The following is a 16,570-nucleotide window of genomic DNA, read 5'->3' as shown; positions in this document are numbered from 1 at the left end:
AACTATGCATGGCCCCAATCCCAACCCTGGGGCGCCCGCCCACATAGGCCACACCCACCAAAAAATTCCATTAACTATAATTTTTTCACGGATTCACTTCAAATTGATACTGAACTTCTCTTATGACATTAGGGTCAATCTCAACTATGCATGGCCCCATAACCAACCCTGGGGCCCCGGCCACATAGACCACACCCACCCAAAATTGCCTTTACTATAATTTCTTCATTTCTACACCGATTCACTTCAAATTGATATTGAACTTCTCTTATGACAATACAGTCAATCTCAACTATGCATGGCCCCATTACCAACCCTGGGGCGCCCCGCCCACATAGACCACAACCACCCAAAATTGCCTTTTACTATAATTTCTTCATTTCTACACCGATTCACTTCAAATTGATACTGAACCTCTCTTATGACAATACGGTCAATCTCAACTATGCATGGCCCCATTACCAACCCTGGGGCGCCCCGCCCACATAGACCACACCCACCCAAAATTGCATTTTACTATAATTTCTTCATTTCTACACCGATTCACTTCAAATTGATACTGAACTTCTCTTATGAAAATACGGTCAATCTCAACTATGCATGGCACAATTACCAACCCTGGGGCGCCCTGCCCACATATGTCACACCCACCCAAAATTGCCTTTTACTATAACTTCTTCATTTCTACACCAATTCACTTCTAATTGATGATGAACTTCTCTTATGACAATACGGTCAATCTCAGCTATGCATGGCCCCATTACCAACCCTGGGGCACACCTAGGTCAAACATTCGGCGTGGGGATACGCGTCGGCCTCTGCCGCGCCATTTCTAGTTGGTTTTATTTTTACGACAACATGTATTATCATATAAGCATATTTAGTGTGCCTGGCAAGTAAGTAAGTTTCCTGCCCGTAAAGAATGTATTTCACACATTAACAAGGTTATGTAATTATGTAAAAAATAGTTTGTTGAAATGTGGTTACTGACCAATTATCTGCAACACATCTTGCTACCAGTTATTTATAAAAAAATTGTTATTATAGTCGATATTTTACATGACTCATCCAGTCCTCTAAGAAAAAGATCCGTAAAACAAAATAGTGTCTTTGTGCTGTATGAACGAATCTGCACTAAACCGAGATTTACATCGTAAATCAAATAATTTCTGTCGTCAGTTGTCAAAGTACGGTTGATATTCAAATGCATTATTTTCTTCTTTCGTGATATTGTTATTTTAGTATGTTGATGCTGCATTAACAAATATAAGTGTATATAAGTGAAAACACAAACAATAAACAACGGTTGCGATAGGCACCTATAAACTGTACGATGCCCATGATATCACTTCATAACATGAAACTAATAACTATGAAAGTGGCGTAAATCTAGGTTTCTATGCTACACAAATGAACATGTAGATGTATATCTATTCACTTGATCCGCCACGTACGTATGCGGCGGATTCACTCCGCGAAAGTACGCGAGGTTGATACAGGCTCTGCGTCGTTGCGCGGAACGATGCCGAGTGCCGCGGCCATTCGCCGCGTGAACACACGATTCGGCCGCGGCGTACTAATAATCTTGCCGTGGCGAAGCCGCGGATAATATTTGTTCCGCCTTGGCTGTACTGTATATGCATGCATTCAAAACATAACACAAGGTTTGCTCATGCCTTGAAAAGTACTTACATTTCATTTTGACCTTTGAACAATATTTCAGTAATTTAAGTATTGCATTGACAAAAACACGAAAGGTACTTTCCTGTCATTTAAATCAAAAATCCGGCTTCAATGCGGTCATCTCCGACCGCGGAACTCTTGTATGAATTTACTTTGCCATGACGAGACTATGCACTAACCGGTCAAACACTTAAAATTGAGGCCTGTAAAAATTTCAACTGGCCTGTGAATTGTTTCTCCTGGTAGGCAAGTCTGGCCTGTAAAATGTGACGGTCTTTCGCCATGTCTGAATTTTTCCATTAAAGGCTTTGGGCTGTCTTTCTACACTCCTTCAACGCTTGTTGCATGCTAATTAAGCGCAATTTAAGGGAAAGGTTTAAGTTAAAAATAAAAGCTGTCTGGCTGTTAAATAATTACAAATGCATTTGAGCAATTAACATCATATAATGAACAAATATTTAATGTAATAACACACAAACATGCATTTGATATTAATATATGCAAGAAACAGCAAACAAGATAATGTTTAGCTACATAGGGCTTCGTACACTGCAACAGTGCTTTAATAACAGTGTTTTAAATATTTATAGACTATTAGTGTATAAAAAATATAATTTCTCAAATAAAATAAAATAATTTTCCTACCTACCTACCCACCTGTAAAATTTAGGGTCGGTAAAGGGCAAACCAACAATATTTTAATTGTGGCCTCATATACATACATTTTAATATTTGTCAAATATATTGGCTATTGAATTCGATATGATTGACAATACAGTTAACCTGTCTGAATTTTTTTAAATTTTTAGAAGATGTATGATATTATTTGTTGAAAGCAAAAGTGTCCAGCCTATGAAAATATTATAATATTTTACTATGTTCATGCATACAAAAGCATACTTTCATAATTTCTACAAGTTTGTGACTAGTTTAAAAAAAGAAAACAATTTTGAGGAGTTTGAAATGTTTGTGACTTTTTCATTAATTGATCAGTTTAATTCTGCTATACAAAAGTAAGAAAGAAAGCCCTGTGTTGTGATGGTAGTGCCACAAATCCCAAAAAGTTCAGTTCAGCAAAATGGGCCTCCTTTAATTTGCAATATAGGAAACATTTCAAAAACATATAATTTCTGCTTTCAGGACAGTAAAACTTTCAAAGTAGTAGTCACTTTACATATATATGTGGCGGCACAAGCGATTTTGACCCATTTGGTGCTGACATCATTTCAGAGAAAGACAAGGAAGAAGCTAAGTCGTTATTCACTCATAAATTCCTGTCAATGACATTGCATTACTATTTTCACCACAAAGTATTGTTAAAGGGATCTTTTCACGGTTTGGTAAATTGACAAAATTGAAAAAAGTTGTTTCAGATTCGCAAATTTTCGTTTTAGTTATGATATTTGTGAGGAACAGTATTACTGAACATTTACCATAGTCCAATATAGCCATTATATGTATCTTTTGACAATTTGAAAACCTAAAAATTATAAAGCGTTGCAACACGAAAAGATTGAATAATTTGGAGAGTTCTGTTGTTGTCGTTTAAATTTACGAAACTACGAAGGTTGCTTATTTAAGGTATAAAATACTTATCGTGTGTATACTCGGCGGAATAGCCGAGAAGGCAAATGCGTTTTACTTCAGACTAACTCCAGGACTCCGGGGTCACTGGTTCGAGCCCTGGAACCGGCTATTTTTTTTCCCTTTTTTTAAATTTTATTCTTGATTTTTTACTGAAGCTTTTAAGATCCAATGTTTACATTTATCAATATCAAGCATTTAATGACAAACTTCAAAACATGCCAAATTCTGTGAAAATGCCCCTTTAAATGGTAAATGCAGTGTGTTTTATTCAGCAAAACATAAAACAAACATAATATTATGTTTACCGGTAAACATGAATGTGAGCAAAAATATTGCGGTAATGTTTCAGTCAATATTTTGACGATATAATTGAATTTGTAAGAATTACTAAGTGTGTTCTTCTTTAGTAAAGGGATCAGTGTGCCCAGTGTGCCATACAAATCAACCCAAAGCTTTGATACACATGTACAATAATATTAACTGCTTTTTGTACTAAAATTGTGCAACCTTTATCTGTATATCATATGTAAGGGCAAAGTACAAATAGTTTAATCACCCCATGGTCTATAAATGGAAAACCAATTGATAAAGTCTGATACTATTTAAATTATCTTACATTCACTTCACCTTTATAAATGATCTCATGGTAAAACGACCTGACATGGATAAACAGGTTAACTGTTAGAACATCCACAGGAAATTTTGGGTTATCGTCCTCATAATCGTAGAAACATATTAGTTCAGATTGTTGACGTTAAATATTTATCTCAAACTAAGATAACTACAATATGGGATTGAATTTATCAGCTTCGTTACGTATGAAAAGTATTTGTACTGTGATTTTACAAGCTCTGATTTGATTGTGGTGTATGCCGTCAGTACATGTAAAATTAAGGACCCGTACATTTTTTGATAACATGATTCATTTCATTCAAACCCAACAAACAAACAATTGTCAGCTCAATTGGAGCAGTTGATCATCTACTGCAGAAAAATAGTATATGGTGCAAACTGATGATTGCTAAACCTTGGCTGACAAGAAATTCATCTTTTGGACCGACAGGCTCACATTTTCCCAAAGACTGAGAAATCGCATCCGACGTAGACATTTAAGGCGTCGAGAAAATAACATATAAACAAGCCATTTTCTGGGGTTCTATAACATCTGACATGACCTACACTGACATGATGCTACATTTATACTGAGTTTACCCTATAAAAGACAGAATATGGCCAAAAGATAAATATTTTGAGTTAAAACACATACAGGATTTTAAATGGTGTTTTTACAAATGATTATGACCTCATCTTTCCAACCATGCATACTTAAGAAAGTATGGTCATGCCGTTAATTGAAATAAAACTTTACACTCTCTTTATAGAAAGACATAATTTATTTGAATATTTGCAACTTTCATGTTTTCTCAGGGAGTTTTCTCATATTGTGTTGTGTTTATAGAAATCAAGAGTGTATACATGCAATAATTATTGATATTGTATAAATACATCATTGAGTGTATTTAAAATCTACACTTTATATATTTAAACGTACTTGATCATTAATCAAAAATGAGTATGATTCGATTAGTTTCTTGTCACATGGGTATCAGGTTGAAAAAAATTTATGAGCTATTGTCATCACCTTGGCGTCGGCGTCCGGTTTAGTTTTGCGTTTAGATACACTTTTCTCATAAAGCATCAATGCTATTGCATTCAAACTTGGTGCACTTACTTACTATCATTAGGGGACTGGACAGGCAAAGTTAGATAACTCTGGCTTGCATTTTGACATAATTATGTGCCCTTTTTATACTTAGAAAATTGAAAATTTTGGTTAAGTTTTGTGTTAAGGTCCATTTTATTTCTTAAGTAACAAAGCTATTGCTTTCATACTTGCAACACTTACTAACTATCATAAGGGGACTGTGCAGGCAAAGTTATGTAACTCTGACTGGCATATTGACAGAATTATGTGCCCTTTTTATACTTAGAACATTGAAAATTTGGTTAAGTTTTGTGTTTAGGTCCACTTTATTTCTAAAGTATCAAAGCTATTGCTTTCATACTTGCAACATTTACTTACTATCCTAAGGGGACTGTGCAGGCAAAGTTATGTAACTCTGACTGGCATTTTGACGGAATTTTTGGCCCTTTATACTTGAAAATTTGGTTTAGTTTTGTGTTTTGGTCCACTTTACCCCTAAAGTATCATAGATATTGCTTTCATACTTGGAACACTGGCAATGTAAGGGGACAGTAAAGGACAAGTTGCATAACTCTGGTTGTCATTTTGATGGAATTATGGCCCTTTTTTTACTTTGAATATATGGTAACATTTTGTGTTTAGATCCACTTTACTTCTGAAGTATCAAAGCTATTGTTTTTAAACTTTATGCTATCATGAGTGTACTGTACCTGGCAAGTTGAATTTTACCTTGACCTTTGAATGACCTGAGCAACTGACCATAAAATGTAAGCATAAAAGTATTCCAGAGTCGGATTTGCCACTCTTTCTGTTGGTTCGGCCACCTAAGCGTTCGAAATTGCGCATGCGCAACTTAAATATTTATTCAAATTGAAGATGATGAGATCTAGAACTAAAAACATCCGTAGAACGCAAATAAACCAAAAATTTTGGACTCAAACTTGTTAAACATCGATATACTTACATGTATATGTTGACAGTCGGAAGTCACATGTATCTGCTGAACGTTTTCCTATTGGTTCGTGAATTTAATTGGTCGAGGGCACGCACTCAAATATGAGGCTCAAGAATTCTCAATTATGTAATGTAATTATCGTCTCAATAAATAAATAAACAGTGAAAACAATTGTAACTAAGCAGCAAAAACAGCAAATATGCACAAACTGTGAGTAATTAATGAAATTGAACAAATGAAGATTTGATTCTTTGGTACAAAAGTCTCCAGTAAGAAAACAACTGAACAACAATAAACAACATCGACAATTTAACTGCAATGAGGACACAGAAAACTGTCGCCTCGTCTGAGAACAGACTTGGCATGACAGAATGCCAAGTGAACCCAATGTCCACTTTCGTTGCACTGTCCCCAATTGACTATCTTTAGGTGTGGTCCCTTGTCAACATTGATGGGAGCGAATCACTAGCAAACGCAGCAAACTTCTGTGTGGTAAATATCTGACACGCTTTCAGAATTGTCGGTTCGGTTGATAATTAAACTGCTTGTAGATTGTTTGGGGCTTGTTTGTAGCAGGTTTGTCCTGGATGATGATGGTGCCTTGCTTTTTTTTTGTGCGTCGTATATTTCGAGCGCCTCAATGTATGCATCACTGGTGAGTAGTTTCCCGCCAGGCTTCGGTTTTGGGGTTGTGGGAATTTGCTTCACGCATTTGCATTTGCAAGGGGCTGTTGGGTTGGCGGATTCGGACTTCGCCCGAAGATACTCATCCACAGCCTCTTTGCCAGCGCGTATCGACTGCATCTTGAGCATTGGTGTCTCATCTCGGAACGATTCACACGGCAAGAGCTTTTGCATAGGAACAGGTTTTTGTTTCAGGGGATGCACGCCGGTTTTCCTAAAAACGGAAACTATGTTCCAGGTGACAATCTTGCCTTGATTCGCCTTCATGTATGAAGCACATTTGCTATAATAGAAGCGCTTGAACGGCCCAAACTCTCCGACATCAAGGGGTTGCAGGACATGCGATGTGTGTGCTGGCAAACAGAACAGGTTGATGTGTTGATCTCTGGCCCATTTCACCATCTCATGGGAAGTGTGTGTGCTGTGCCCGTCAAGTGATAGAAGTACTGGTTGGCTGCCATCTCCTCTATTGACGTACTTCACAAAGTGGTTTTCGAGGTTTCAAGTCCTTGAAGGTTGCAGTGGTCGACCAACCAGTTTCCGACATGGTCACAACAGCACCGCGTGTAAAGTTGTCGTTGGACCTTTTTCCTGCATTAATTATTATGTAAATTACTACAGTGTTTAAATATTAACAGGTAGTACATTAATGTTGTGTTTCAAAGTTAATATTCTTTTTGCAATTAATTAAATAACATCAGTTTATTGATTTACGCAACTGACTTATACAGTAGATTTCACTTAATTGAATAGCCCATTTGTCACGTCCAAATATTCAATTATCCGGAGTATTCAATTACACGAAATCAGTTTATTTCCAATGTTATCACTAACTCACTGTTCATCCAAATTAACGATGATGTCTGTAAATACGCTTCTACGTCACAGCAAGCGCATTTCCATTTAATAAACAAATATTGTCCATTCAATTTCTGCTGGTAAGTAGGTATTATTATCGTATTTCAAAGCTATATTGTTAAATTTAATAAATTGCGAAATAAATTTGTTTTATTCAAATAATGCATAGAAAAGCGCAGATAGTCGTTTGTTATTCATTATACGGTGCATTGAAAATATTCCACTCGTACTATTCACTCACCGGTTACATTACAATTAATTAAATAACATCAATTTATTGATTTACGCAACTGACTTATATGTACTTTAAATCCATGTTTTAGTTTTTTAAATACTGTACTACATAATTATGAATGTAACTCATTTGCTTAGCATATATGGATTAAAATTTAGTATGCTTAGATTTTAATGAACCTTTAAACACAAAATATGGCGGCAGATGGTGTCCTGATGCACTTGCGCACGCGATCAATGTTGTTGTTGCTGATCGTGGCGACATGACCACCTGCGCTTTCTTTTTGATTGGAGCGATAATGTTTGGTGGTAGATGTTTAGGAGAGATGCCAGTTTCGCCCAGATTGTATATGCAATCAGGTCTCTCCTGTAGCCCGTACTCCGCGATAGCCACTTCGAGGTTTTCAAAATATTTGGAAACAATTTCTGGAGTTGAGTGTTTGGCTCTGTTTGAATCCAACGCTGAAGGTTTCAGTGTGGATATTCTACTCTCCCATGTTTTTAAAAGCAAAATAGCATACAGTTACTGAGTGGTTTGTCAGTAGCGCATTTTCCAAGGTGGTGCGCCAACTCGCCTGCCATCTGTTGCATGGCTGTATTACTGAAGCCGTACCCCAGTCTGGCAGAGTCTTCTGTGTGTTCCACCAACCTCTGAGTTCCTCATCTTCAGTGAAAATCGTTTCAGTCATGAAGTTATTTTGATCCACACGACCACTGATCTGATCACGCATTGTCTGGTATGGAATGTTGTGTTGAAGAGCAACATGACAGATGGATATTTTTTTCAACTTTACTTCTGCAACTGCTTTAAGCAGTATGTCAGGGGTATAGTTTTTATATTTTCCATGATATTTTTGAGGAACTGCCTACAACGTTTAAAAAAACACGCAACGTTAATTGGATATTAATCAGTTTGCGTTCAACTTTCCATTTCCCCAATACGGGCCTCTACTTTACAAAAACGTCGATATTGTTTTTGTCACGTGACCTTGACATTGTAAACAAAAGTCTGGGGCAGATGTAAAACCTAAATAAGCGTAATATTTAAGGTATACTGTTATTTTACTCAGTAATTTCAGTGCAAATTGCAATCATATGAATGTGTATACAATCGGAAAAACAAAATATTACCTTTTTTGCCCACATTTTTCACTTTTACTGAGAGTGCAAAATCTTCCGGATATACTCATTACTAGTATAGAATTTGAACATCTGCGAAGCAAAGATGTTTTTATTATTGCATCACAAAAAAAATCATGAACTAATATTCACGAACCAATAGGAAAGAAGGATATGTATATCTATTATCCAATATTTTTTAATTTATGAAGGAAATAAATGCATACAATTATACAGGTATTTATCGATAAATTCTCAACATGTGGTTTGTTTTGCAATTAAAAATGTAAAATGCATAGTTGCACTAATATTAGAAAATGAGCTCCTTAATTGCATACACTTGTAAGCAGATCAGAACTGCCTCATTCCATGACAGCAGAAGTGGATGGAAACTTATGGCCCAGACCATGACTGCCAAAATTGCCATGCCCTTTTCATTCATTGTTAGGTTGATACTGTTTGTGACGTGATTGAAAAAATATAAGCGTTTACATATGTAATGTTCATAACACACATAACTATTTCAGGGATTGCCCAAGCACGCTTCTTTATATTAAACTCTGAATTATAGTACCGTGTTTAATACAGCTTTAATGTGGATTTTAATAAATTTGCAGTGAGGATACATACCATTAACATATAAAAAACAATTTTTATCTTGTACATGATAGGAATAACAGTATATTCTAAGAAACATGAAAAGCCTCTGTTTATTGAGTTTTCTTTGTCTTCTTAGATGGCTTGCTGAACCTCATATTTAGTCCATAATAAATCACTTGTACACGCATGTAAATACACATAAGCAATAACATCAAAGTTATAGCATTTATCAGATTAGAAATACAATTACATACAATTTAAATTCAGTTTAATTGCAATTTAATTACACACTGCGGAAATATGCACAGGAGCAAAATAACAAAAACTGTCTGGGGATAAAATAAAGTAACTACAAATATCAAGTAAATACCCTTGTGTGTACACGATTTGAGAAAGTAGCATCACAGATTACAAGTTCCATATCATTGCAATGAATCTTAAACCTTTCATGTCAGGGTTAATAGTAGTCTGATTAAACAGTTTGAATTTATATGCAAATACTTATATACACAAAATCTTTAATTATATTTTCTATTTAACCATACCTTTTATTTAACCCTTTCCCACTTAAAGAAAAGTGAACATTGCTATTTGTAAAACGCATAAAACTAGAACAGCCAGTAACTCGCAGGTTGTTCAGGGCTTATGCTGTTTGCTGCTCATCAGAAACTCACAATTGGAAATGAAGCTTTTAAACTTGGATCTAGTAAGAAAGGCATTTAAGTAGTGGTATTCATTACAATATAAGGTAATACATTAAAAAATTGAGTCAATTAGATTTCATTAATACATTTAGCCCAAAGTCTCGTCAAATGGATAATGCAGTGTGTTTGGTCAGAAATAAAATGAAATTAACATAATTAATTAGGCTAAAACATTAACATAAATAAAACATATTTGCAGCCATTGTTCAGTTATTACTGGTACAATATAACTTTAATTGTAAGAACTACTTGACTAGTTATATTTTATTCCTGGTGTCATTGTGTCAAATGTGAAATGCAATCAACCCAAAGATTAAAATTACAGGCACAATAATATAAGATGATTCCTTGACAAATATTTTGCAACCTGTATCTGTATTCATGCATAAGGACAAAGTACAAATGGTTCAAGAATACAATGTTCTAAAAATTGCAAAATCAACAGACAACAAGACATGCTAGTTATGTTATCTTACCTTCACTTTACCTAATGATATGCATTATCTCATGTTAATAAATCAAGTAACATGAATACATGTAAACAGGTAAAATATTAGAACATTAATAGTACAGTTAGGGTTATCGTCATCTTTGATCAGATAGTTGGCTTTTAATATTTGTCTTAAATAAAGTAAACTTTAATTTATGATTGAATCAGCTACATTTACAGTACACTCCACGCGTTTTCCCCAATTTCCCTCCATACTCTGCGGGTTTCGACCTGGAGGGAGATTAAGAAAATCCCGCTATACGCGGCGTTTGCATGATTTTGGACGCGGCGGTTAACGATCAGCAAAACTGATAAGCCGACGCGGCGGCCCTCGGCATTGGCAACGCGGGGGAAACTCCGCGTTTTACGAGATTACGATCAATTTATTTTTGTTTGACTTCCTGATTTTCAAATAAAATTACATTTATTACAAGTACATACATGTACATGTAGTATAATATTTACAATAAAAAAAAACAACCAAGATAGATCGATCCCGACGTGGTTGTAGAAGTAGTTGTTGTTGTATAGAAAACTCGTTGATTTACGACACACAAAACGTCGTATTTTAATTAATACTTACCAATTAATATAAACACAGTTTGCAACATTGTTTTTATTTTGATAATTTAATCCAAAGTTTTCATGTTAGCGGGTGATTTTCTATACTGAACATGTATACAAATGACCAAGGACCCTAAAAATCTCGCAAATCTGTGTGAATTGACAGTTTGACGTAATCAAAGAAAAGCCGCTTCCTGTCTACAGGCATAACTTACTCAAGTAAACACGTTCAATGAATGCATAAGGAATGGTTTTAATTGTCGGAACAAAGTCAATTCTCTGCTCGCTAATGCATTGATTTTCTCTTTGTTTGTAGGTTATTCCATTGATTGCTAAATGGTGGTAACTATTGAGTTGATAATTGCATTTAATATTCACAGTTGTATTCTTGTTGCGTCGACATTCTAAACAATGTTTACCAGTAATAATGGACCAAATCTGCAGAGTGACATTCACACATGTTAATCCTTTTTGTCAAAACACCGCAGACAGCAGTCTACACAATAGGTCAGTAGACATGCTTTGCGTGTTTTCATAACGTCAAACACTTAAAATCCAGTTCCGCCCAGATGTCTTCTTTAATCAGTTTACAATACAATTAGTGTTAAAATAATTACTCTACTAAAATACCGTAACGATAAATATTCGGCGTGTTCGATTTCAAATTATTTTAGAGGAAATATCAACTTATTCGCGATATAATTTCGTTAATAAATACCAAAGGAACTTTTAACCGAAATCAACAAAATTCAATGTTCTCTGCGCTACAAAGTTTGTATAAAAAAAATCAATACACGCACGCTTTGCAGGAGTATACATTGTACCTTGACCTTGTACATTGCCGCATAATTTTCGCGCGCTTTTGTCGGGAAATATACATGATGACTGTATATTGGAAGCATTTGTAAACGTCGTGTTAACAATTAAAAATCGTAGTGTGTTTCGGATTACTAATTAAATTTTGAAATTTTACGGAACATTTATTCTTGTGTCATGTGTTATGATTTAAATATTAATTTGTCAAATGTATTATATTAGACTTAATTCATATTGTAGACGTACCTGTGAATTAAAAAACATAATTTTTATACGTATTAATTTTTTATACAATTATCTTTTTTATACATGTACTACAGTATTTAAACAATTTATTATAACAATGTTTTTATTTTTTGGCATGCCCAGTAGCACACTGCTAACGCGGCGTTGCGCGGCGATCACTGATAAGAACGGAAAGTGTCTGCATTTACCGACTAGCCTAAAGTAATACACGCCGCGGGAATTAGCGAACGCGGCGTAACGCCGAGCGTTTTATCGAGTTTACCTCGCTCTTCCAACGCCGCGTGAACACTCGCTAGCAGAAAAAACCCGCGGAGGGAGCGCGTTTTTTGGGGAAAACGCGTGGAGTGTACTGTAAAACACTCTTCCTACAGTATTGTGATTTTTGCATATTCTGCGATTTAAATGTGGAGTGTATGTCACCAGTACTACTACATGAATAATACATCAATCAGGGCGATGTGTTGGCTGCATATTACGAAAATCAGATCAATATGTTGGCTGCATAGTAAAACATTCAGGTCAATGTGTTTGCTGCATAATATAACAATCAGGACAATGTGTTCTTTGCATTATAAAACTATTCACCCCACCACCCTCATCACTTCCACCCACTACCATCACCCACCACCACCGCCATCACCCATCACCACCACCAGCCAGCACTAACCACCATCCACCAACCTAACCACCACCCACCATCACCACCACCACCTTTATCAACAGCCATTAACAACACCACGAACACCACCCACCACTAACCACCACTAACCACCAACACTATACACCAACACCACCACTGCCACTCACCGCTACCACCACCACCACCACCACCACACACCACAACCGCCATCACCCACCACCACCACCCACCACTAACCACCACACACCACTAACCACCACCCACCACCACCACCACCCACCATCACCACCACCATCACCAACCACCAACCCCACCACCACCGCTACCACCACCACCACCCACCATAACCACCACCCACCACCACCAACCATCACCACCACCACCGCCATCACCAACCACCACCACCACCACCCACCACAACCGCCATCATACACCACCACTAACCACCACCCACCACCACCCACCATCACCACCGCCATCACCAACCACCACCACCACCACTAACCAACACCCACCACCACCACCACTGACCACCACTGCCACTCACCGATACCACCACCAAAGCCACCCACCATCACATCTGCCACCCACCACCTACCAACTTACACCCAAGACCAACCATCACCACCACCTACCACCACCACCAACAACAACCCCTGCCACCCACCACCAACACACACCACCACCACCCACCACCACCACAACCACCAACCACCACTGCCACACACAGCCACCACTGCCACTCATCACCACCACCCACAACCGCCACCCACCGCCACCATCACAACCCACCACCACCACCACCACCCACCACCACCACCATCCACCACCAACACTACACACCGTCCACAACTACCACCACCATATTTGACATTACTTCTGTCTGGTCCAAAATAAGACTAAAGGTGAAATAATTTCATCGAGGGAGTATATAGAAATCATTCTTGTTGATAATTAGTTTCGTTTGAAGTTATACCGAATATTATTTTTTTAAATCGCTGAGGTAAACATTGGCACTCCACTGAGGTTCACTTGCTTGTCTTGCATGTATAAGTATAGAGCAAACACTTAAACAATTATTCTTTGAAACTCTAAGGCAGAGGATTATGGCTTTTGGCCTGTATCATTGTATTGTGTACCAAGTTTCTTCAAAAATCTTTTTTTAAGTAAAGACTGGCCATACCCAAGGGTGAATAAATGTATATAGACTTACATATTAAAAAAAAAATTGGTACTTGTCACTCAAACATTAATGCTTGGAGTATATATATTTGTTGTTGAACATTGTATAGTGGTCCTCTTAACAACTTTGTTAAAATCATGCGTCTGGGGTTAAAATGATCCCTTCCCTCGGGGCAACCTGTTTAATTATGTGTATGTAGTGAAAACTTTGAAAATATTATTTTCTGAAAAATTAAAGCCCTGTGGCTTGTTGTTTGGCATGTAACGTCTTATAGTAGGCCTCTGCTACAGCTGTTGAAATCATGCCCAATGGGTCAACACTTACCACGCTTCAGAGATCAAAACATATTTAAAATAACTTGTATAGTAATTATTTATAATTTTTCTACTTTTAACTGCAATGGTCAGAGGTTTTAATTTTGGTGCGCCGGTCAAAGTCACAAATGACACTTGAAGTTTGTGAGTATCGCACCTTTGTTTTCTCAATGTCTTATATTTAAATTCAGATGTTAATCTTACCTTACTGCCAGTTAATGTGTGTGCCAATTGGAGGTTGCTTGGGTACAAAATCAAATTAGGTGGTAAACAGCAATACGGTGGCACTATTACATGGGATGTGGTATTTCCCTAGCAACCAGACAGTCTTGGATCATACTTAATTTTGGCAGCTTCTTCCAAAGACACCAAGCACAGTTTTTTTTCTTTACAGGAAACAGACCATAGAGTGTCTTAATTAAGCTTCGGGCTTTTCAGCAATCAAGCTAAAATATAGACACACTCAACATTATAAATATATATGTTGTGTGCTTTACCCAAAAAGTCAAAGAAAAAGACTAGATGGTGTTTTAACTTCTAGAATCATTAAATAATTAAATAAGAAAAGGTGAAAGTGGTAATGGTAAGAAAATGTCAAGTTGTAACTTTAGCCAATCTCTTGTAAAAATAACATTTCTGCTAGCCAAATAATTATGGTCAGTCTTTGTCTGCTTTTTATTGTTATACATTTTCTGAATTATTTTAAGCAGCATATTCAGAAGACATTTTGAATACTATTCAGGCTTACATGCACCCTGCTTAAAAAAGAAAACTTGTGTGTTTTTGAGTATCAGCTTCGAATGTTTGCATTAATTTTATTTCCACAATCACAGTTCAGCATTTTATCATATGGCCAGTTTGGCGTGTTTTGATTGGTTAGGTGGCTCACCGTTTTCTGGGCATGTGCGCACTGATTTTCTGCCCTACTCAGTGCAAAAATCACGATAGTGCAAAAAAAATGTAGGTTCAGCATTTTGAATGGGGACCATCGATATACCACCTGAATAACTGTTTATGAAATGGAATACTCTTATCAGATAATTATATCCGTTGACAAGCTATAGCTTCAATGGATTTTGATGTCTATTTAAAATGAAGTTCAAATAATAATGATTTATTAGTATTACTGCTATAAAGGATTTTATACAAGGCTGAATGTGTAACTGTCTTTTTCTTTGCTAATGCAAATTTTGGAGAATACGAGTTACCCATTATCTCAACATCGATAATTGCTCAAAACAAAGATATACAATAGCCCTATAATACTAATTACATAAGTGTTACCTAAGTACAATTATCAAAAGTATCAAATCAATTTGACAAGAATAAGGTGTTGAGAGTGGGATTTAAATCACTTTGGTCAAAACAATAGACACTATGTAGACGGGGACGTTTTTTACTAGCTCACCGCATTCGAGAGGATTTCGGATATAGTCGCTGTATCACGGTTGATATCAGAGGTCTTATTTTGATGTTAAGAGTGATCACCCATCAATACTAATTTGTGCTGGAATTTTGGGGTTTTAATACTGGTTCCCTTTTTTGTAACGTGAAATATTATATAATGACTGTGTATGCAGAAAAGAAGACTAATTCTGAATCAGAGACGCAATAGGAATCGACTTATGAAGTACTATAGATCCACAAAGATGTTAACAGCTAGTTAAATTAAGTAGCAGCATAGCCAAATGCACATTGTAAAACAAAGAACAAAGAACATCTATAGAAATAGCATTAATACAAATTTCGAAAATTTAACTTCAGTTGTCAATAACACACACAAAGTAAAGATAGATAAATTATGAAGTGATTATAAACTTATCAATATGTGGCATAGAATATGGAATGTTTGCACATCAATTGTAACTAGAAATGGCGCGGCAGAGGCCGACGCGTATCTCCACGCCGCATGTTTGACCCAGGGGCGCCCCAGGGTTACTGGTAATAGGGCCATGCATAGTTGAGATTGGCCGTATTGTTAATAGAACAGTTCAGTATCAACTAGAAGTGAATCAGTGTAGAAATGAAGAAGTTTTAGTAAAAGGCAATTTTGGGTGGGTGTGACCTATGTGGGAGAGGGGCCCCCGGGTTGGTAATGGGCCATGGATAGTTGAGATTGACCGTATTGTCATAAGAAAACTTCAGTATCAATTTGAAGTGAATTGGTGTAGAAATAAAGAAGTTATAG

Source organism: Dreissena polymorpha, chromosome 5, assembly GCF_020536995.1.
Source record: "Dreissena polymorpha isolate Duluth1 chromosome 5, UMN_Dpol_1.0, whole genome shotgun sequence".
Lineage (NCBI taxonomy): Eukaryota > Metazoa > Mollusca > Bivalvia > Myida > Dreissenidae > Dreissena > Dreissena polymorpha.
The sequence above is the reverse complement of the archived record's forward strand: the minus strand, read 5'-3'. Positions refer to the sequence as shown.